The 24,151-nt window shown below is 42.2% G+C and overlaps 1 protein-coding gene across 3 annotated transcripts in view; it reads right to left on the reverse strand.

The window, feature by feature from the left end:
- Positions 1-24,151, reverse strand: part of LOC126249630 (pancreatic triacylglycerol lipase-like) — a 486,518-nt gene that overhangs the window by 383,673 nt on the left and 78,694 nt on the right. Inside the window, exon 1 of one of the 3 annotated variants that reach the window (XM_049951304.1) lies at positions 9,607-9,636. The exons of the other annotated variants lie outside the window; for them this stretch is intronic. The gene's annotated coding sequence lies outside the window, so the exon portion shown is untranslated. Of the gene's footprint in view, positions 1-9,606; positions 9,637-24,151 lie in introns of those variants that run through there. 3 annotated transcript variants of the gene reach the window in all.

Raw genomic sequence — 24,151 nt, forward strand, 5'->3', positions numbered from 1 at the left:
AGTTCTTAGGCGGTTTGGTGATAGAAAGTGGAAGAAGCTGTGTAGAGGAAATACGAGGTTGAATATCTGTGGGATAAAGAGCTTGTGAAAAGGTGAAGGATTTGTTGAGAGCAAATAGAGTTCCGATGGAATTAAGAAAGAGATTGGCCCGGTGTGCCGCCGCTGTGGCCGAGCTGTTCTAGGTGCTTCAGTCCGGAACCGCGCTGCTGCTACGGTTGCAGGTTCGAATCCTGCGTCGGGCATCGGTATGTGTGATGTTAGTTAGGTTTAAGGGACTGATGACATCAGATGTTAAGTCCCATAGTGCTTAGAGCCATTTGAACCATTTAGCCCGGTGTTTTGCCTGGCGTGTAGTACTGTGTGGCAGCGAATCGCACGCAGTCAACGAGAAAGAGGAAAAATACTCAGAGTTTTGAAATGTGATTAAGGAGAAAAGCTGAAAGGAAATGGACTGACAGAATGACAAATGAAGCAATGCTTCGGCGGATAGGAGAGGAAAGAAAATAAGTGGAAATGATAATGAAGAAAACATCTTGGTTGAGACATATACCGCGAAAAAACTGGCTGTAACGAAATGTCATTGAAATAAAAATTGCATCGAAGGAAGAGAGACAACGAGGAACATTTAGAATGCTGGATACCATAAAAAAAGGACGAAGTTACCAGCAGATTAAGGAAAAAGCACAGGACAGGGCGAAGTGGCGAGTGTCCGCTCGATAACTATCGTAAGACAGATACAGGACTACAGAAGCAGTACGTACCCTATTTTCTCTTATCTTATTCTCTTGATTCCTGCGCGAGGTTTACGATGGCGGTAGTAGAATCGTTGTGTGATCTCCATCGAATACAGATTCTCTTAATTTAGCCTTAAGATCTTCGCGAGATCGTGGTGTTTCTTCTAAAGATGGCCATTTAAGTCCTGAGAATCTCCGCTACAGTTCCATGTCAGCTCTGCTGACATATTGTGAACCTAGCGATGTCTGCTTTCATGCTTATATGATAACACCAATCACTGGAGCATAACTGTAGATCTGGTCACACTAGTGTCTCGTATGATGCTTCCTTTAGAGATTCACTGCACTTTCCCAGAATCTTCGGAACAAATCTAAATCATGCATTTGCTCTCTCTGGTACTTTGATTCGACGTGTTGGTGCCATTTCATATTGCTTCACAATGCATTTAACGATGGGACAGGTTCCAGAAGTTTACCATTGATTTTGTAATCGTATGTTATCGGGCTATTTCTCTTGTTTGTGGGCATTATCCTCGTTTCGGTCTGCTGCCATTCCGCACACTGAGTGGCAATACTATCGAAGTCGTTCATCAGTTTAAGTGGCTGTACTTTCCTGTAGGCTGCAGCGAACGTTATGAGAGTACTGATGTCCTTATCCGATAAATCGTTTATTCTGAAAACAGAAACGCTTCTATCGCCTTTCCTTGGAATACAGCTGGCGCAAATTTTCCTCCTGTTGGGCAATCACGTATTGAAAAGATACTACATAATGGTTGCATTTTAGTTATAAGTCGGCATTTTGGTATAGGATCGAACAGCTTCCGGAAAACTAGGAAGACGGAAATTATCCGTTCGCATGTGTCTATTATTTGTAGACTTACAAGTAGCTGCATTTCGCGTAAGTGGTGTTTCGTAAATCCGCCCTGATGTTCTGAGACATAATTTCAGGATATGGAATGGGATGTCAGGGGCGTTTATTTACGTTATTAGGTACTTTTTCGAAAGAACTTGTCCTGTCACCGCACATAGTGCGTTGCTATAGTGCGTTGCTTAACTAGTATCATACGGTCAAACTGCAAACTCTGCTACGCTGACACCCCAACCGACGGATTGGTGTTCTTAAGACATTGGACATGTATTCTGAAGGACAGATGTTCAAATTCCCGCACGGCCATCCATATATAGATGTTCTGCGGTCTCCTTAAATCGCTTGAGGCAAATGCCGAGATGGTCTCTCCGGAATGAACACGGGCGAATTGCTTCCCCGTCCTTCTGTAATGCGAGCATTTGCTCTGTCTCTGATAATCTTGTCGCCGATGGGACATTAATCTCTTATCTACGAAGTGACACAGGCGGTCCACGGCGATCATCGTTCAGTTCAATGTTACAAAGGGATGAAACATCTCGACCGGTAGGTCATGAGCATCTGAGTGTCAAATGGAGACTATTTATTTTTTTCGATAAAGGATAGTTCTGGGGGGATCTGGAAAGCTGATGCATCGATCCTCCAAAATGCAGTAGTTATATCGTTTACTGTATGAACTGTATAATATGTGAATAATACCTTATAACTGAGAGCAGAGTTCCAAAAATGCCTCAGTGTGACATAAAGTTGAATGTAAAGTTAGTTTCACTGTTTGCAGTGTATACTGTGGGCTGGGTGTCACTGGTAGGAAGCTGGAAAACAAACTAGTCACCAGAAGAGTGCGTTAAAATACTCATGTGACGTCTTAAACACCACTCCAGGCTGCGCCATTTGTACCAGAGTGGTTACACAAGGGGCACTGGATGTGTACTCAGAAGTATGCATAGGCTCAGCAGTTTGTTTAAGTCACGTGAGTGTTACTGAAGTGTTTAACTTTACAAAATGGAAAATGGTCAAAGAACAACTGAAGTTATCTTGTAAAATGCTACCTAGAAGTTTTAACTGATAAGGAATTCTACTACTATCAGCACTTGTTATACCATGTTGCTCAGCGTATGAGGAAACGAGAGGAGTAATGTTTCTCGCACTACAACCTTCAACTGATGAGGCAATGCCATACAGTGATTGTACGAAGAGTTCGATTCCTTAAATCTTTGGAAATAAGTGTTTTTCCAAAGAAGAACCAACTGACTAACAACGTGCAGTCTAGAAATAGCAACCACATTGAGGACTATGCTTGTACGTGGTACACGCCTATCTCCGGCCTGAAGGTTGCATTCAGCACCGTAGTTCTTGAGTAGGGATAGTCCTAGTAAAGTTGGTACGGTATGCCCTTGTCCTCCTCTGACATATGATCTGATTTACCCACCAAGCTATAAGAGGATCTACAGTGTAATATGGTATCGTGGTATCCGAAACATGGTACAGTGCAACACGGCATTTTTCACATTAACAAACATTGCCAGAGATGATACAAGCGATAAGCTAAAAAAAGAAAAAACTAGCTCCGACACAAGATTGAACCCCAGACCTTGATGTTTGTATTGAGGCACCCATGTTACCATCAAAACACAAGACAATACTAGTACAATAAATGTTGAGTCATGCAAAACCAAATCACACGCTATCGCCTATTCCTATTGGGACACGTAAGCGCTTGATGTTACACTTCGTGTAGGAACGCATTATTGGCATACTTGCAAACAACGTTTTGACGCTTTGTGCGAAGAACAATTATTTGTACAACATACAGTTGGGATCGGAATTAACACCCTCTTGTAGTCCATAATTCGTGTTATGCATGGATGCAGTTCAGATACTTTTCAGGCTATGGAAGGATACGCCAGGAACAGAGAAGCGCTTTCACTAAAGGAATAATGTATTAACATCTCCTAATTGCTGAAGAATGATACTGTTCTCCGGGAGGACAATGATGTGTGACACACAGCTTCGGAAACTAAGACTTGGTTCTAACAAAAAGCTGTGAAGACAGTTTATGGCTTATCGCACTCTGAACGCAGGTCTGAATAATTTTTAAAGTATCTCAGAATTTTGTGCCAGATGCTACAGTATTTAAGCTGTAAAGTCCATTAACAGGCGTTTAAGGACCAGAGACGTAGATATTAAAAGTCTCCGATTAATTACTAAATGGCGTCAGTCATTTTTTTAACTACGCACTACGTCACTAAGTAGTAGAAACTGTGACTTTGTAGTTGCATGTGATGGGAAAATTTTCTGCGCTTAGCTTTCGTACGAGGGCGCCTTTAAATTTATACCAATAGAATGTAAGAAAAACATTTTTGTAAAAATCGTTTCATTATTTCTCAAATTGTTCGCCTTTGAAATGTATACACTTCTGCATGCGTTCAAGCCAACTGTGACAATATTTAGTCCACTCTGGTATAGGTACCTCAAAAACATGGCTTTGGACGGCTTCAACAGCTTCGTGATGTTTGGAAAAGCACCGTATACGCATTTTTAGTTTGAAATAATGGGACAGAAAGAATCTGTTCATTGGCATCATGAAAATGATGCCAATTTCTCAGCTGTTTTTCCCAATTTCGTCGATGACTTGCGGCAAAGAACATATTGTAAGCTATTCAGCAGTCTGTTCTTCGATCCCGTAAAGCAATATTCGCCACTTGTACAGTGAAACCAAAGAAATAAGCCATGATTTTGATCGGGACAGCTTTCGTGTACAGTTTCGCTTCACTTCAGATCACCCAAACAGTTATTTGCCGCTTAGTTTCTAACACGTAGGATTAAAAAATGGCTCTGAGCACTATGGGACTCAACTGCTGTGGTCATAAGTCCCCTAGAACTTAGAACTACCTAAACCTAACTAACCTAAGGACATCACACACATCCATGCCCGAGGCAGGATTCGAACCTGCGACCGTAGCAGTCGCGCGGTTCCTGACTGAGCGCCTAGAACCGCGAGACCACCGCGGCCGGCACGTAGGATTATATTCAAGTTTTGTCTTCTGTTACGATATTGATTCGTATTTTGTAATTCCTTGGTCGAATTTTTTTAAGAGTTTGCTTACGCCAATTGACACGAGCCCGCTTCTGGACTTCGGTCAAATCGTGCAGAATCCACGGGGAACAAACCTTTTTCACAGCTGCCTGTTCTTTGTAAAGCGAATCTACTGCAGCCGTTGATCTGCCGCTGTCTCACTCGAATAAAGTGGTTCGAGACATCGATGCTGAAGTAGGCCTTTACGAAAATCGTAAAAAAAAGGACCCGTCGAAAATCTAAAAGCAAAATTTCCATTTTTTCATAATAATATTTTATAAAATGCTCAATGTAAACGCACTAGTTGGTCCATTTGTGAGCTGCTATTGATTTCTCGTTTTTTTTTTTTTAAAATAGTAATGTGACATCTAGATGATGTCATCTAATAGTAAAAACATAAGTTGCGACCCTCGCATATGAAATTTTTGTGATTACGGTATGCACTACTTCAAGGGAGCCGAACATACTCGTCATCACAGATTTCGTCCATATTTTGTCATATGCGGGGCTTGACCAGAAATGAAAGTGACAGCAGTGGGAGCTCCAGATGGCCAAATGTTTTGGGCGCCAGTAGGGCGAGGCATGAGAGGTCTATGTAAGCGTACTTTATAGGCAGCGGCCGGCGCAGCGAAATCAGTATAGAACAGTAATCGCAGCGTCGTGGGGTCGAGTCCCTAAGCAGAAACTTTTTTTAATTTTCAATTTTTACGTTGTTTACACTGCAAATAAAGCGAAATAATGTTCAATGTCTAGTATTTATTAATATTTTCATAAAAGGCATGAAAAGGAAAGGCAAATAAAATCAAATAAATTTCCAGGGGAAGCAGCAATTTTTTCGGGATTTTGCACACGTTACACACACCGCATTTTTACATCTACATCTACATCTACATCTATACTCCGCGAGCCACCTTACGGTGTGTGGCGGAGGGTACTTATTGTACCACTATCTGGTCCCCCCTTCCCTGTTCCATTCACGAATTGTGCGTGGGAAGAACGACTGCTTGTAAGTCTCCGTATTTGCTCTAATTTCTCGGATCTTTTCGTTGTGATCATTACGCGAGATATATGTGGGCGGTAGTAATATGTTGCCCATCTCTTCCCGGAATGTGCTCTCTCGTAATTTCGATAATAAACCTCTCCGTATTGCGTAACGCCTTTCTTGAAGTGTCCGCCACTGGAGCTTGTTCAGCATCTCCGTAACGCTCTCGCGCTGACTAAATGTCCCCATGACGAATCGCGCTGCTTTTCGCTGGATCATGTCTATCTCTTCTATTAATCCAACCTGGTAAGGGTCCCATACTGATGAGCAATACTCAAGAATCGGACGAACAAGCGTTTTGTAAGCTACTTCTTTCGTCGATGAGTCACATTTTCTTAGAATTCTTCCTATGAATCTCAACCTGGCGCCTGCTTTTCCCACTATTTGTTTTATGTGATCATTCCACTTCAGATCGCTCCGGATAGTAACTCCTAAGTATTTTACGGTCGTTACCGCTTCCAATGATTTACCACCTATGGCATAATCGTACTGGAATGGATTTCTGCCCCTATGTATGCGCATTATATTACATTTATCTACGTTTAGGGAAAGCTGCCAGCTGTCGCACCATTCATTAATCCTCTGCAGGTCTTCCTGGAGTACGTACGAGTCTTCTGATGTTGCTACTTTCTTGTAGACAACCGTGTCATCTGCAAATAGCCTCACGGAGCTACCGATGTTGTCAACTAAGTCATTTATGTATATTGTAAACAATAAAGGTCCTATCACGCTTCCTTGCGGTACTCCCGAAATTACCTCTACATCTGCAGATTTTGAACCGTTAAGAATGACATGTTGTGTTCTTTCTTCTAGGAAATCCTGAATCCAATCACAAACCTGGTCCGATATTCCGTAAGCACGTATTTTTTTCACTAAACGTAAGTGCGGAACCGTATCAAATGCCTTCCTGAAGTCCAGGAATACGGCATCAATCTGCTCGCCAGTGTCTACGGCACTGTGAATTTCTTGGGCAAATAGGGCGAGCTGGGTTTCACATGATCTCTGTTTGCGGAATCCATGTTGGTTATGATGAAGGAGATTTGTATTATCTAAGAACGTCATAATACGAGAACACAAAACATGTTCCATTATTCTACAACAGATTGACGTAAGTGAAATAGGCCTATAATTATTCGCATCTGATTTATGACCCTTCTTGAAAATGGGAACGACCTGTGCTTTCTTCCAGTCGCTAGGTACTTTACGTTCTTCCAGAGATCTACGATAAATTGCTGATAGAAAGGGGGGCAAGTTCTTTAGCATAATCACTGTAGAATCTTAAGGGTATCTCGTCTGGTCCGGATGCTTTTCCGCTACTAAGTGATAGCAGTTGTTTTTCAATTCCGATATCGTTTATTTCAATATTTTCCATTTTGGCGTCCGTGCGACGGCTGAAGTCAGGGACCGTGTTACGATTTTCCGCAGTGAAACAGTTTCGGAACACTGAATTCAGTATTTCTGCCTTTCTTCGGTCGTCCTCTGTTTCGGTGCCATCGTGGTCAACGAGTGACTGAATAGGGGATTTAGATCCGCTTACCGATTTTACATATGACCAAAACTTTTTAGGGTTCTTGTTTAGATTGTTTGCCAATGTTTTATGTTCGAATTCGTTGAATGCTTCTCTCATTGCTCTCTTTACGCTCTTTTTCGCTTCGTTCAGCTTTTCCTTATCAGCTATGATTCGACTACTCTTAAACCTATGGTGAAGCTTTCTTTGTTTCCGTAGTACCTTTCGTACATGATTGTTATACCACGGTGGATCTTTCCCCTCGCTTTGGACCTTAGTCGGTACGAACTTATCTAAGGCGTACTGGACGATGTTTCTGAATTTTTTCCATTTTTGTTCCACATCCTCTTCCTCAGAATTGAACGTTTGATGGTGGTCACTCAGATATTCTGCGATTTGTGCCCTATCACTCTTGTTAAGCAAATAGATTTTCCTTCCTTTCTTGGCATTTCTTATTACACTTGTAGTCATTGATGCAACCACTGACTTATGATCACTGATACCCTCTTCTACATTCACGGAGTCGAAAAGTTCCGGTCTATTTGTTGCTATGAGGTCTAAAACGTTAGCTTCACGAGTTGGTTCTCTAACTATCTGCTCGAAGTAATTCTCGGACAAGGCAGTCAGGATAATGTCACAAGAGTCTCTGTCCCTGGCTCCAGTACGCTTTAATTAAATTCTTTTCGGAATATTACTTGCAGAGTCCTCGTGGACTCTGTGGGTACAATATTTTCTTGGAAATTTAGTTGCAAATCCCAGATATTCCTTTGCCTCTCCTTTTCATGCCTTTTAGGGAAAATATTATGAATGCAATATATTGAGCATTATTTCGGTTTATTTGCAACGTAAATAACGTGAAAATTTTGGACGTACAAGGTTTCCGCATACACACTCGACCTGACGACCCTCCGTGTACCGTTCTGTACTCTTTTCGTTTTCCGCTGCGACAACCACTGTCTGGAAGCTACTCTACCATAATTGGTTAATGTCCCGCCCGACCCACGCCAAAAATGCAAGTTTTTCTAAACGACTGGCCATCTGGAGATCCCACTTCTGTCGATTTCATTTATGGCCACGTCATGTATATCACACATTTGGACGAAATCGGTGATGACGCGTAAATTTTCGTTGCGCGTTTCTGTTATTACGAAATGTCGTCCGCAGAACCGCGCAGGCCAAGCAATGGTTTTAAAACTACTCTCTCATTCGAGAGGAGCGGCTCGTCCAGATTTAGGTTTGCTGTGGCTCCCTAAATCGAGAGATGCGAATAGCAGGATGGTTCCTTTGACAAAGGCACGGACTATTAGTTACCGGTCGTTGTCCTATCCTACCTTGGCGGTCCGTCTGTCGTAGACGCGACGTTAAACTCCAGACTTGATTCATTCACAGTCCTCAAAGCCAAGTGCTTTGAGTCTCAGAACACATTTCGTAAGTGTGTAAATATAATTCGCTCACTGTAATCTCAAATATTTGCGCCTAGACACTGTTCAAAGCTGAGATGTCGTGTTTCCGCACATTTTTTTTTTTTTTTGCTGATCCGAATAAATTTGAACACCAGAGATAGGAAACAGATTTTACTTTATTTTATAAGTTGTATTTTTAACGTACTTCAGTTCATCTAAGAACAGTAAACACTTTAATATCTCATATTTCCAGACTGTGATCTCGTTAATCAAATTATTCTTCTCCGGACTAATCCTCAATGTCGCAATTATTTTCTGCATATTCTGCAATGTAAGGTTTATTTGTGCGTCTGAGATAGGAAGGCCATTTCTCCGTGTAATATTGCGCCATATACATTCCTCTATAACTTTGTATAGCAGATGTATTACAACCCTTACGGATCAAGTGTCTTTACGCTTTGCAGGCATTTCACAATGGAAAGCACTTTTCTGTGACGTGATTCAAAGATAAAAACACTGCCTTCAGTTGCGTGGTCCAACTACAAAAGTCTTTCCCTCTAGAACGTAATTCGGTGATTTTAAAAGTGCACATCTGTTTCATGTTTAGATTTAGTGACTGCCTTCGCGACGTTAGTGCTACGTTCTGGTGGTAAATATTAAAAGCAAGAAGTTCAACTGAATAAAATATTACTGAGTCGCTAATGAACATTTTGCATGTTCAAATATTACTTAAAATTTGCATTTCTCTTCTCTTAGAGATCGTTTGCGCTATTGCTCATATCTTAACTGAGACACGACACTAACACAATGGCTGCTATACACGGTCTGTTTCCATACGGTTACTTTCGTCACAATAAGCTTTAGAAAACTGAATATTACTATAAAATAAACTATTATTGATCGCTGTTAATCAGTGCTGGAAGACGGTGCAAAGTGTGGACCAGCAGAAGTGTACAAAAAGAGAAATAAAGAACTCTACCTGTTTTTCTCTGCGTCCGTACTGCTTCCACCACGGCGAGATTCTGTCATCTCGGTGAGCCTGCCGCTTGTATTGGCTACTGCCCGACCAGGTCACTCGTGTTTACCACGCGAAATGGTCCAATCAACTGGCTGAAGCCCTACAAATGGCGAAAGATAATTGAATGGAGAAGGCTAGGTGATGACAAATTCGGTCGCCATCCGTTTGCTCCAAATGAAGCCCCACAATTGAAATGACGCAGGTATTTTTCGCGTCTTTACTAAATTAAGGGAACCAGACTGTATGGAAAATGAGTAATTTGTTTACATTTGTAAACTACTTGTTTGAGGAGGAAGTTTAGATAAACGAAGACGGAAAAACTTGGCGACTAGTTGTTCTTTACTCTTACTGGCCACGCAGCTTCGAAGTCTTTGCTTTGTTGTGAGGTGAAACGCGGAAGCGGAAGTTTGCTTTTTTTCTAACGTGTGATTCGTTCCGTCTGATATCCGCATTTTCTTTTGTAGTGCTTTTCTACTGGTTTATTACGCCTGTCGGACTAAACCTCCTATCTTCTGCAATCAGAAATCCGTCTATTATATACTATAAAAATAAAACATTTTATGTGTAAACACCATAAACTGCTATAATCTTATTGTTGTGCAATTAATTTCGCCAGTATAACATTTTCTGACACACTTAAGGATTTTAAATTGGTGTACGCACTTCCATAGTTTTAAAATATTTTATATATGTATTTAGTTAAGTATGTGGCACGACATCATGTAACCCAGATGGCTGCTTTATGTTGGTTATGCGTAATCATGTCATTCATAAAAGCTGTGAACTACATCTCGCAAGTGTTTTGCTGTGTGTGTGTGTGTGTGTGTGTGTGTGTGTGTGTGTGTGTGTGTGTGTGTGTGTGTTCAATGGAACGATATTTTGCGAAGAACTATACCGAAGAACGTCTGAAATATTTTCCCGACTTAGCAAATATGAGAAAAGGTAAGACTGTGAACCAACTCATATAGTTTGGTAAAAGTCCATGGCATTCAACATGTGAACAGGTTTCTGGCCTGACTACAGGGAGGGACAATGGTGAATCCATCATCCCGGCCGTCTTTTACTCCCGGGAAGGATCCCAACCACGCAATTTGGTAACAGATTAAGTCGACCTGGGGCCGTCCTTGAGGGACTGGGACAAGGAAAAATCCCTAGGGTTTGAACTCAGGTCTTATGGGGCCGAAGTCTAGAGCTCTACTCGCTAGACCTCTACGGCCACTTCACTGAAGCATGACCAGACAGTAATTCGAATGAATGAAAAGCCCAACGCACTTCCTTGGGCAAATTACATGCGGCTTTAACAGTGTTTCACATGCTAACGTCGGAACGTTTTCTCAGAAGAATATTTTATCAAATTCCTGTCACATTACGTTTCGCCGCTTCTAATTTGTGGAACGGTAACATCAGACAAAATGGCAGTGGAGAGTAGGCGCCGTCATGAAAAGGCGGAGTCATTTGCAGAGGCTGTATTGCGCAAAGCGAGGGGTCGCCGCAATCCCGATCATGCTTTACAAAGGGACGTCGTTAATCTTGTCAAACTTTCAGGAGCCACGACTGGCGTCCACCTTTCACGTAAGGACTGAAGACACAAATGAGAGAAAGTAGGCCGCTTAGGGCGACGTGCGGACAGTGGCTTTGCTACTCTCCATCCGTGAGCCGAATAGGAAGTACGGTCGTGCAGCTTATTGCTACACACATAGGACGCTGGCAACTGTTTATTCTTCATTATAATTTTTGTGAACGGCAGAGAAATGTGGAAAGCGCCGAGCTTTGGGCGGAAGTATGGAAAATTTGAAAAAGAAAAGGTATTTTCTCCGGTTGCAATACTGCTGGTTTTGGCTCGTGATTAGCTTTTAACAAATAAATTACTCTTGTGAGCACGCAAGTACCAAACATGCCTGATCTTACTCGCTAGTGTTTCATATATGACGTTAAAAGCTACAAGGCATGTTTTGAGAGATTTGTACACATGTTAAAAGCTCTTTTTATTGTTTATAATTCCTAAGCACTCACTTTAATTTACATTGAGGTATCAAAAATCATGAGCTAACGATATGTACATTTACAAATGGCGGTAGTATCACATACACAAAGTATAAAAAGGGTAGTGCATTGGCAGAGCTGTCATTTGTTTTCAGCAGAGTCGTGTGAAAATGTTTCTGACTTGTTTATAGCCGCTCCAAGGGAATTAACAGACTTTGAACGCGGAATGGTAGTTAGAAAAAGCTAAAAACATTTGACATTCCATTTCGGAAATCGTTAGTGAATTCAATACTCCAAGATCCACAGTGTCAAGCTGTGCCGAAAATACCAAATTTCAGACATCATCTCTCATCACGGACAACGCAGTGGCCGACAGCCTTCACTTAACGGCCGAGAGCACCGGTGTTTGCGTAGAGTTGTCAGTGCTAACAAACAAGCAACACTGCGTGAAATAACCTTAGACTTAGATGTGGGGCGTACGAAGAACGTATCCGTTGGGACAGTGCAGCGAAATTTTGTATTTAAGGGGTATGGCTGCAGGAGACCGTAGCGACTGCCTTTGCTAACAGTTGGACTTCGCCTGCAGCGCCGTTCCTGGGCTCGTGACCGTACCGGTTGGATACTAGACGAGTGGAAAACCGTGGCCTGTTAAGCTGAGTCCCGATTTCAGTTGGTAAGAGCTGATGGTAAGGTTCGAGTGTGGAGCAGACCTACAAAGCCATGGAACTAATTTGTCAACAATATACTGTACAAGCTGGCGGTGGCTCTATAATCGTGTGGGCTATGTTTACATGGAATGGACTGGGTCTTCTGTTACAACTGAAGCGATCTTTGACTGGAAACGGTTATGTTCGGCTAATTGGAGACCATTTGCAGCCATTCATGGACTTCATGTTCCCAAATAACGATGGAATTATCGTAATTTTTTTGTGCTTTACGTCTTTCCCTTAGTTGATTTAAACTCGTGGAGGTATGTACCGTCCATGCAACTAATTGAAGTCAGTTCGTTTATTGCCATACGCGTTTCGCTCCTTTTATTTATTGTTCAAAATGTTCAAATGTGTGTGAATTCCTAAGGGACCAAACTGCTGAGGTCATCGGTCCCTAGACTTCCACACTACTTAAACTAATTTAAACTAACTTATGCTAAGAACACCACACACACCCATGCCCGAGGGAGGACTCTAACATCCGGCTTTCATTTATAAAAGGAAACATGTATTACAAGCCACTGACGATGGTTCCCAAATAAAAGAAGCGAAACGCGTATGGCAATAAACAAACCGCCTTTAGTTAGTTGCATAGACGGTACATACCTCCACGAAAGACGGAATTTTTTTGGTGCCAATGCGCCATGTCAGAACTTTTTGGACAATTCGAGCGAATGGTTTCTACTCAGATCGCTCGACATGAATTCCATCTAATATTTATGGGACCTAATCGAAAGGACAGCACAAAATCCTACAACGGCAACACTTTCGCGGTTATGGACGGCTATAGAGACAGCGTGGCTCATTATTTCTATTATTTCTGCAGGGGCTTCCAACGACTTGTTGAGTGTATGCTACGTCAATTTGTTGGACTACGCAGGAGGTATCTTATGACTTTCGTCATAATCTTAACTGATTTCTTCTCTCAGGCAATGATACCGGTAACCATACTGTCACCTCTAGTTTTTCCATCCATATGCCATCCCCACCCTTGCCTTCACTTTATTGGTGTCTGCGAGCTATGACGCGACCGCTACGGTCGCAGGTTCGAATCCTGCCTCGAGCATGGATGTGTGTGATGTCCTTAGGTTAGTTAGGTTTAAGTAGTTCTAAGTTCTAGGGGACTGATGACCACAGATGTTAAGTCCCATAGTGCTCAGAGCCATTTTTTGTTCTTTCCCAGTGCAGTTCCTTCAACTTTCAATGAATTTTCAGAAGCTTGATTTTAAGATAATCACATGTCTGTGCCAGATTTTTATTTTATTTGTTTCTAAAGTAAAAAAATGGAAAAGTTAACAGTTTTAACTTACATCATCAATCAAGATTATCTATTGAATAATTTGAAAAACCTTAAATGTCTCACTTTTTTAATTGTATTGTTTGGATTTTGTGTGTTGTACACACATTGGCTGGAGAGCGGGATGTTTACAGCGCTGACAGTTAACGTCTCCTTTTTCGTCCATATAGTATGAAGGGAATAAAACAATTGTTATCAAAAGAAAAGGTGGTTAGAGCATCTGCCACTTAAATCCATATGGCATTTTTTCCTGTTTTAAAAAATATGCCGCACGTCGTGTCGTATAAGAATACATCCCATATAAGGACCTTGAAATACTTATAATTAACTCTTGACAAAATTAAGCATTTCGGGTCCAAATCATTATTGGTGGCGCAGATACAGAAATAAAAATTGGGAGGGGAGGGGATTAGACTGCTAGACATCTATACAGTAGTTGTGGGCCAGCCGACACTTTTACTATTGTGTTTTTACTGCTGTATTTCCCACTGAATTACTGCATTTGTTCTGCTGTTTTTGTTTTTCGTGATTAAATGTCCCATAATTTTATCATACCAACTTGTGACAGCTATAGCTGTCGTATTATCTACCTTAACAACATGATATCACAATTTAAATTTTTTTTGTTAGGGCAAATACTTTACTTTCCTAGTTCAGCAGATTCGCTAGAGATGGCACTTGTTGGTTGTTCTGTTCTGCTTTAGAGCTTTCGTGGGAGCTGACTTCATATCAAAGCAAGGGAATCCCAGAGTAATCTTTATACCTCTTGTCAGTCCCATTCTTGTCAAATCAGGTTTAATTGTTCGTTTCTGAACGGCTTACTATGATTATAAATGATGACAGCTCCGTGCTTGCGTAAAACACGTTACGTCCCTAGTGAGGTCGTCATACGTCATAGATTCCACATACGGGAATTTCCCTAGCGTCGATTGGATGGCAATCGCTTATGAAAGATATAAAGTATGTAGAGAAGGTACTTGGCTGCTTTAATTACTCTGAAAGTTAAAGCTTTTTGCGATACACCACATCAGTCATTGTAATTCTAAAAGAAAACGAAAACGAAAAATTAAATGCACTTTAGGAACTCAAGTCATGGTACAATATATTATAATTAAATAGTTTTTTCAGTTAGAATCTTGTGTGTATGGCTGCACAACGTAATTATCGGAAAACAGCTCATATAGCTTATCGCACAGGGCTTTAGCCTACGAGACAGCCATATGAATCCACCCTGGCTCAAAACCATGCACACGCTTAACGACCAATGGACTGATGATAGATTGGTTAGCCCTCGTGTGATTTTTAGCGGTTTCCCAAGCTCGTTTAGGCTAATACCGAGGTGTTTCCCAATCTAAAAACCAGAAAACACGGCACACAAACAGTTAAAATACGATAACGCATAGAACAAATTTCGTGCGATTCAAAGATAAATGGCGCACAGAACTTTCCTTACCTAGGTTTATTGCTGACTGTGGTAGCAGGAAGTGCATTTGGTGACAGAGTGACTCAAATAACTGCTAAATCGTAAAACACCGAACCCTACAACAAGCGAATCCTTTGACAATGGGACAACTGTTGGAAGAAGAAGTCGTAACTTATTGCAATTTCAGGACGTATTGTTTGTTGATGCCAGAAACATAGAACATTCCACTCTGGAAGCTGTTCAGATTTTCAACGTTCTTTTGCCCACAGAGACAAGAGAGTATTGATCCACCTTCTTCAAAGCCGCCATTGATTGAAAATGACCGCCGGCCGGAATGGCCGTGCGGTTCTAGGCGATTCAGTCTGGAACCGAGCGATCGTTACGGTCGCAGGTTCGAATCCTGCCTCGGGCATGGATGTGTGTGATGTCCTTAGATTAGTTAGGTTTAATTAGTTCTAAGTTCTAGGCGACTGATGACCTGAGAAGTTAAGTCGCATAGTGCTCAGAGCCATTTGAACCATTTTTGAAAATGACCGCTGAAAATTATCAGGAATCCTCTCCCTAACAATATGTGTAAGAACCAGTGCCTCTCTTGTCCGTGCGAACACGATCATTGCATTCTCGACGGCTGATGGGAAGAAGCCTAATCTGATAGGTAGAAATTTCGGGTCGTATGAACTAACGGTGAAGTTGGATTGTCACATAAACCCTACTCTGCACATCTACGGATCTACAGTGCATTATGGCAATAGTGTGGCGATCATTTCCATTTCTTGATTTGGACAGCGAACCAGTCATTGCGTGAAAACCACTACACTCACCTGCTGTGTGATAATGTGCACATAGCTCCTCAGGAATGAATCGCGTCCTGCTACCGAGCGAGGTGGCGCAGTGGTGAGCACACTGGACTCGCGTTCGGGAGGACGACGGTTCAATTTCGTCTCCAGCCATCCTGATTTAGGTTTTCCGTGATTTCCCAAAATCGTTTCAGGCAAATGCCGGGATGGCTCCTTTGAAAGGGCACGGCCGATTTCCTTCCCAATCCTTCCCTAACCCGAGCTTGCGCTCCGTCTCTAATGACCTCGTTGTCGACGGGACGTTAAACACTAACCACCACCACCACCTGCTACATTTGCAGGTAGGAATTTCTATATCTATGTCACCTGACAGCGAGGCACACGTTCTGCAATATCTGCTGTCAAATACTTCTCTGGCGGCCGGTAAGAGGCTCCAGCAGGCCGACACATGGACGTGGCTGCCAACGTCAAGCCAGAGATAAAACCCGGCAGCCGGGCTACGGAAGACACTTCGGATTGTGCTGTGCTAACGTCTCTACCTCGTTTACATTTTTCATGAAATAACTGATTACTGGATTTCAGTTGGACTACGTTTAGGATTGCTTCTACGGATTGACAGATTTGCTGGACCCTTGACTATCTGGATTACTCTTTTGGTTTACTCTACAGTTTACATTGACCTGGCGCAGACTGGCGTTGTTAACTATCAAGTGATTTTTTTGTGTAACACAGTGTGTCGCACCATATCGGACGTAACAGAACAGACCCGGTCTCATACCACATAGCATTATATCAGGTCTCCACATTCACAAACAAATCAGTTTCGCGATGCACTGTGCCGTGCTAGTAACAGCGAAATAAGGAAGAAAGGATGTCATGTCCCGTCGACATAGACATCATTTTTAGGGTGAGCAGTTGCACAGTTGGAGAGGAAACCAACCGTGAGCTTGGTTCAAATGGCTCTGAGCACTATGGGACTTAACTGCTGTGGTCATCAGTCAGAACTTAAAGCTGCTTAAACCTAACTAACACAAGGACATCACACACATCCATGCCCGAGGCAGGATTCGAACCTGTGACCATAGCGGTCGCGTGGTTCCAGACTGTAGCGCCTAGAACCGCTCGGCCACTCCGGCCGGCCCGTGAGCTTGTCGAAGCAACCATGCTTTCACTCATTAAGTAATTTAGGGAAACCACTGAAAGATGAAATTAATATGGCTGATCGAGGATTTGAAAACCACTCCTTCGAATAGACGTTGAGTGTCTTAACCGCAGTGTCACTGTGTAATGCGATAATACTGATAAAACTAAAATACTGACGCTCGGCATTGACGAGGATCCACATTTGAATCAGTTAGTTTTAAAACACCGTAAGTCACTCTTTTTGACAACTCAGTTTTCTGTGACAAAATGAAAGATGATGGGTAGATACATCATTACGTGTAGGAAACCCGTAAGTGGGCTGCATAAAATGGCTGTGAGAAGATCGAAAATATTCGCTTTGGTTTTGGAACTCCGTGAATCACTAACTTTTTTTTTACGTAACAGTAGTTTACTGGTGGAATATGTTGTCAGCGTCAGCTGTTGGTAACACGAACTTTCCTAGTACTCCTGAAAATGTAAAACATTCTCACACATTCTCACACATTCTCACATGGGTTTTCTCCCCAAAAATGGGACAATCCTACAGTGACAATACTTCTTGCACTTGTCAAAGACAGGTTTCATTCTATAAACAAGTACTTGTCATGGAGGGGTCATTCCTTTCTTATTTACGACAGAGAAGTTTCTGTTATCAGCAGAAAGGTGTCACTAAGTACAAATACATCCAGGAATAACAGATTCACAGTCAATATGTAGAAGATAATGATATTGTTGCTTATAAAACCTGGTGGCCTCTCTTACTCAAGAAAACTGCCCTATCCCGTTGAATGCCTCGAGGTGAGAAAGTATCAGGTATCACAATATAACCATTTTACTTACTAGAGCGATCATTTTGGTGTAGCTAAGACTAGCCAGTAGATTAATGGCCTTGTACGCACACATTCAGACTTCCAGACTCTGATCCGAGCACAATTACGATGCCAGAAAAAAGAGTATACTCTGGTAATCTTCCAACTGATATAAAAAAGTTGAAGATCGTAGAAATCTACAGGAATGCCTGCCTAATTACGAGGAAATTAAAAGTTTTTGGAGTACTATATATGACTGGAGCACCACTAACAAGGAGTAAGTTAGGAAGTTTTACTGTCGTTTTCATTTAAGAAGCATATTCCTTATATCCTTGTGTATTAAAATATATTTCTTGTGAAAGTTGGGAGCAATTCATTCGTGCTGTAAATGTTTATTACATTTTATACTCAAGGAAAGTAGATACACGCATCAATAAATCCTATGAATTATGTTTGTGGTTTCAGGCAGTAATAAAATGTAGTTCTTTTAGTTTCAAAATTCCGTAAGTCACAAAGTTTTGATCTTATCTACATAGAAATTTAATAAACAATTGAAGTTCACATCATACTTTCATGTCGTCTTTACATAAGTATTAATCCTAAGAGGTAAACCAGTTTACTAATAGTTCCTTGTTTTCGCAGCAATCAGCTTTTTTCTGTTTTCTCACATGTTTATATTAAGTGACTTACGAGACTTCAGAACTAACCCATTTATTTATTGTCTTCAGAACTCGAAATCGTTGCGGATACTCTCAGTAATACCAAACGTCCAATATCCTTGAGTCAATATTGCACGATTATTTACCTAAAAGTGAGGAATAATGGAACAAGGCAAATCTCTGAAGACGTATAGGAAGCTAGTGTCGAGTATAATGAACTTATTGAAATGATTTGTGACTTTACTGAAACAACCCACGACGCTAGAAATGTAATTACAACAACAAAATCAAAAGAAACTCTGCGCTTGATAAATTATAGACTGTTTATGTGACATTTACTTTTAAAGTAACAAATAACGTGTCAAGAAAAAAATTAATAATATTCATTCTCATTCCCGCAAAAAAAAGTATCGTGAAAAAGGTCAAGCGCTTTGGAAGATGTTATGTATTAGCGCTTGTCACGTTTCAGCCGTAGCTGTGTTTATACAAGCAGCTGTCATGATGCAGCATACTTCAAATATTCATCTCTTCCTGTATCTCAGCGTGACTACCAACGTTTCTTAACTTGATGAAGTTGTTCATACGTTCATGTAGTTTCCACGCAAGATCGGTTCAGTCATCCAAAGTAACATGCTAGTTGGATTTTAACTCTTAGAAGATAGATGTTGTATAGCTATGTGGCCTATGGGGCAAAATAAAAGCCCTCAGTCTGACTTCGTTTGGTAGGTTAACACACGAGTTATTTCCATATTTCCTCAGTCTATTCCTTCGCCCAGCGTTTTGCGCTCGATTGAATATGTTCCGCCTAAGAGTAAAATTGTACTAGCACAGGCTTTCTGGTGTCGGTTTATTTTCACGGTTTGTAGAGTGGACAAAGCGGCGAACCGAATGTGTGGCGATCAGGTAAATACTAAAGGAGAATATGGACAGTAAGACTGTCCGTGTAAAGAGGACGATATCGGTGACGCGACTTTAATGGAATGATGAAGCAGCAGTACTGGTGAGTGTTACTGATAAAATCCGCTCTATGAGTCAACTGTCACATGTACATAGCGTCACGGGGCAACGGCTGTTAAGCGACGCTACCTTTGCGCTGCGATCGTCTCGCTTGGTTCACGTCTGTTAAAAACAAACTAGGCTGCTTCAGGAAGATGATGATGGCCAACGGATCGCAGGGAACTTAGAAACTGGTGTACGACAGATGAAACATTTCATCTCCGAACTTCTAGACCTAGGGTGATGCACCACTTCTCGGTGTTCAGTAGCCGATTTGTTATTGTGTATGAGAGACTGGCCCGCCGCTTGATGTCACAAACTGAACAGCAGTCATAGCGGGAGGTGGCAGCAAACTGCCCTGCACACAAAAAGAGGCGCCGACTTCAGCTGCCGGAAAGGTTAAGCGCGTTTCTTGAAATGCAAAGGCTGTTCTTCTTATTGATCACCTTGCAACGGGGGAAACTATAGCTGGTAAACACTATGGAACAGTTTTGAACCAACGGTTCTTCCTTTCGGGGGAGAGCAACACCACGTCTACATCTAAGAGGGCGTTCTGGAAAATAATGCCTCCGAATTTTTTATGTAAAAACTCTTAAAGCTTTTTAAATAACACACACGTTATTATCATTATGCATCTTTATTCTTCATGTCTGCCTATTTATTTCTCAGCATAGAGACCATGGCGACGAACACAGTTCTTCCAACGAGAGACCAGTTTGTTGATACCTTCACTACAGAACGTTTAGCTTTGTTGCCAGAGCCACAACCTCATCTCTGCCCTCACCGATTCATCAATATCCATGTGAAGTCTTTGAAGGTGTTCTTTAAGTTTCGGAAACAGTTCAAAATCGGATGGGATCAGGTCGGACTGTAAGGAGTTTGATCACGACCGGGAACCCAAGGCGTCAGATTGTTGCAGGGGCCGCAGCTCACGTTTGTGGTGTGGCACTGTCATGCTGAAGGAGAGGGTGCTCCATGTGTGGACGAACTCTTCGAATTCGAAACTTGATTACAGCACGCTGTTTCTCACGCACCGACACATTACACACCGCCATGTAACACGCTGCAATTCAGAGTCCTCCAGCGGCAGATGGCTGCTGGTTAGACATGAAGAATAAAGATGTAGAATGTTAATAACATTTGTTTTATTTAAAGAGCTTTGAAAGTTCTCACATACAAAAATCTACGGCATCGCTTTTCAGCACGCCTTCGTACATCTTTATGACATACTCCGCAAGCTACCGAATGGTGCGTGGCTTAGGGTACCTTATACCATTATTAGTTATTTATTTTCCTGTTCCATTAGCAAACAGAGCAAAGGAAAAACGACTGTCTGTAGGCCACCTTACGAGTCCTAATTTCTGTAATCGCCGGCCGCGGTGGTCTCGCGGTTCTAGGCGCGCAGTCCGGAACCGTGCGACTGCTACGGTCGCAGGTTCGAATCCTGCCTCGGGCATGGATGTGTGTGATGTCCTTAGGTTAGTTAGGTTTAAGTAGTTCTAAGTTCTAGGGCACTGATAACCACAGCAGTTGAGTCCCATAGTGCTCAGAGCCATTTGAACCATTTTTTTTCTGTAATCTTATCTCTGTGGTATTTACGCGAGGTGTACATTGGCGGCAGTAGAATCATAATGCAGTCGGCTTCAAATGCCAGTTCTCTAAATTTTTTCAACAGTGTTCCTCGAAGAGAACGTCGCCTTCCCTTCAGGGATTCCCACTGGCGTCCCTAAAGCATCTGTTGCAAATTTCTCAAAACTGCTCCACCACTGGCACTAAGTTGATCAAACATATTTAAGCCGGCCGCGGCGGCCGAGCGGTTCTAGGCGTTTCAGTCCGGAACCGCGTGACCGCTACGGTCGCGGGTTTGAATCCTGCCTCGGGCATGGATGTGTGTGATGTCCTTAGGTTAGTTAGGTTTAAGTAGTTCTAAGTTCTAGGGAACTGATGACCTCCGATGTTAAGTCCCATAGTGCTCAGAGCCATTTGAACCATTTGAAACACATTTAAGAGTCGAAATGGAATCTCACGCTAATGGTTCAAATGGCTCTGAGCACTATGGGACTTAACATCTGTGGTCATCAGCCCCCTAGAACTTAGAACTACTTAAACCTAACTAACCTAAGGACATCACAAACATCCATGCCCGAGGCAGGATTCGAACCTGCGACCGTAGCGGTCACGCGGTTCCAGACTGAAGCGCCTAGAACCACACGGCCACACCGGCCATTACAAAAAATTCATTATTAATGCGAGTAGTGCCTTTCATTTTGTGTCAGAATAGTAATCCATGTAATATATGTGTACTCATTCGAAGTCCTAACCCTAGACATACAAGGAAAGTTCCCCAGACAAACTGCTAAAAGAGAATAAAAATTTAAGATACGGAGATGAGCCTGTTCTGCCACCCATCAATATCATCTATGTGTAAAACTCTATCGTTCCGCAGTATCATAAATGAGATATTATTTAGTATAAAGCTAAATATTTTCTTGAAACAGTGTACGTTAACATACTCAGTACGTACAGTAATATTTTCCAAAATGTAAGCTGCTATGTTGTCAGGGTTTCCCCGCCCACTGCTGGGCACGCCCTTGCAGTACACATAATTATTTCCGCAGAACGTGAAGCAAAGAGGAAATATACTACGGCTGACAGTGGTGCGGCTTTTTATAAGACAGCCAGGAGAAACAAAAAATAGGATGTTCACATGAAACGAAAGCAGCAGAACGTCCATAGCCTATCACCTCCCTTTCCCTAAGGCTCGAATTACAGGAGTGTTCAGGTTACAGTGAAATTATGTATAAAATTACTGATACCGTTTAATCTGGTAGTGGTATCGGCCTTTTATTTTTATTTATTATTTTTTCATAGAGGGCTAAGGAATTGATTTGGCTGTGGTAGCAGTTGTCCAGCACTGGACTCGGATATCCAAAAGGAGAGTAGTGAGGGCGAACAACAACGAGCAGCGGCCGCAGAGAAAGTGTTGCTCCGCGCATGGCCCTCTTCCTCCATTCTCCGGCGTGTCCCTGCTGACGTCACATCTCAATGACATACATGACGCCTTGCCATGTGGCCTTTCATACGCGTGCGCATCTTCTGCCATCTCAGTTATTTTTACGAAACACTAATACAATACCTAGAATATATATTTTCGAGTGTCTATTTAAGATGCCCTGGCAGTCTTCCGTCTGATTCTGAGAGTGACTATATAGTTATGTAAGAAGTTGAATAATGTATAGAGGCAAATAAATGCCGCCCACAGATTTGCATCAGAAGAACTAAAAACCTCAAAAAATTATCCTACACGATTAAAAAAATAATAACTTAGCAAGCTCCACGACGCAGTTTTACACAGGAAAGTTGTAACGACAGAAAATTATAGCAAAATGCGTGAAAACCAGTGGAGGATCGACACTTGGTGCAGAGATTGGCAGCTGACACTCAAATTAAATGAATGTAAAGTATTCTGAATGGAAATGGAAATGATCGTATGGCGTCAGTGGCCGGGAGTTCCCAGACGGGAAGTTCGGCTGCCAAGTGCAGGTCTTATTGAGTGCGACGCAACATTGGGCGACTTGCGCGTCGACAATGGGGATGAAATGATGAGGACAGCACAACATCCAGTCCCTGAGGGGAGAAAATCTCCCTCCCCAGCGGGGAATCAAACCCGAGCCCCCGTGCGTGGCAATCCAACGCGCTGACCATTCAGGTAATGGGGCGGACAGTATTGTGAATAAATGGGCAGAAAGGAACAGCAATAACCGTAAAACATTTGGAAGCAACAATCTGCAATTACGTCAAGTAGAACGACTTTATAAAACAACTTGCGGAAAATGCAGATGTCAGACTGAGACTTATTGGAGAATCCTTAACAATGTAATTCACGCACGAGAGAGGTAGTTTACAATATCCTGTTCCAAAGGATTTTGTGGTGTTGCTCATCAGGCCGTTAGCCTTACCAGGGAGAATTATTCGAAGCGTTAGAAAAGACCTTTACAACAGCGCGTTTCGCCACAGGTTCGTTCAGTAAGCGCCGGTATGTCACGAAGATGGTTATCAAACTTAAGTGGCAGACACTTCTGGAAAGGCGTTGTGCATCACAGAGAGGTTTACTGTTAAAATTCCAGGAGCGAGCATTCCAAGAAGAGTTCGGCGACACGTTACTGTATTTCACGTTCTCCTCACGAAACGAACAGGTCGAGCTCATACGGAGGTTCAAAATGGCTCTGAGCACTATGGGACTTAACTTCTATGGTCATCAGTCCCCTAGAACTTAGAACTACTTAAACCTAACTAACCTAAGGACATCACACAACACCCACTTCATACGGAGGCTTATCGACAATCTTTTCTCCATCGAACATCCGTGACCGAAACATAAAAAGCCGTAAATCATACGGTTACTCTAAGTACTCTCCCCTACATCCGGACAGATGGCATATGGAGGGTAGAAGTACATACAGATGTATACGGAGGTGACGAAAGTCATGGGACAATGTTATACGAGGTGTGGCTAGAAAAAAACCGGATTAGTACTGGTGAAACAATAAAACGAATGCAATAAGGCTGAAAGTCGCGTGGCCTGTCACGTGACTCTCGCTCCGCCTACTGCTCGAGTTTCATCTGCCTCCTGCACTCAGTCTGCCCGTGGCGTCTGTTTTAAGTAGTTGACGTTTTGTCTGTGCGTCG

Source organism: Schistocerca nitens, chromosome 3 (assembly GCF_023898315.1).
Source record: "Schistocerca nitens isolate TAMUIC-IGC-003100 chromosome 3, iqSchNite1.1, whole genome shotgun sequence".
Lineage (NCBI taxonomy): Eukaryota > Metazoa > Arthropoda > Insecta > Orthoptera > Acrididae > Schistocerca > Schistocerca nitens.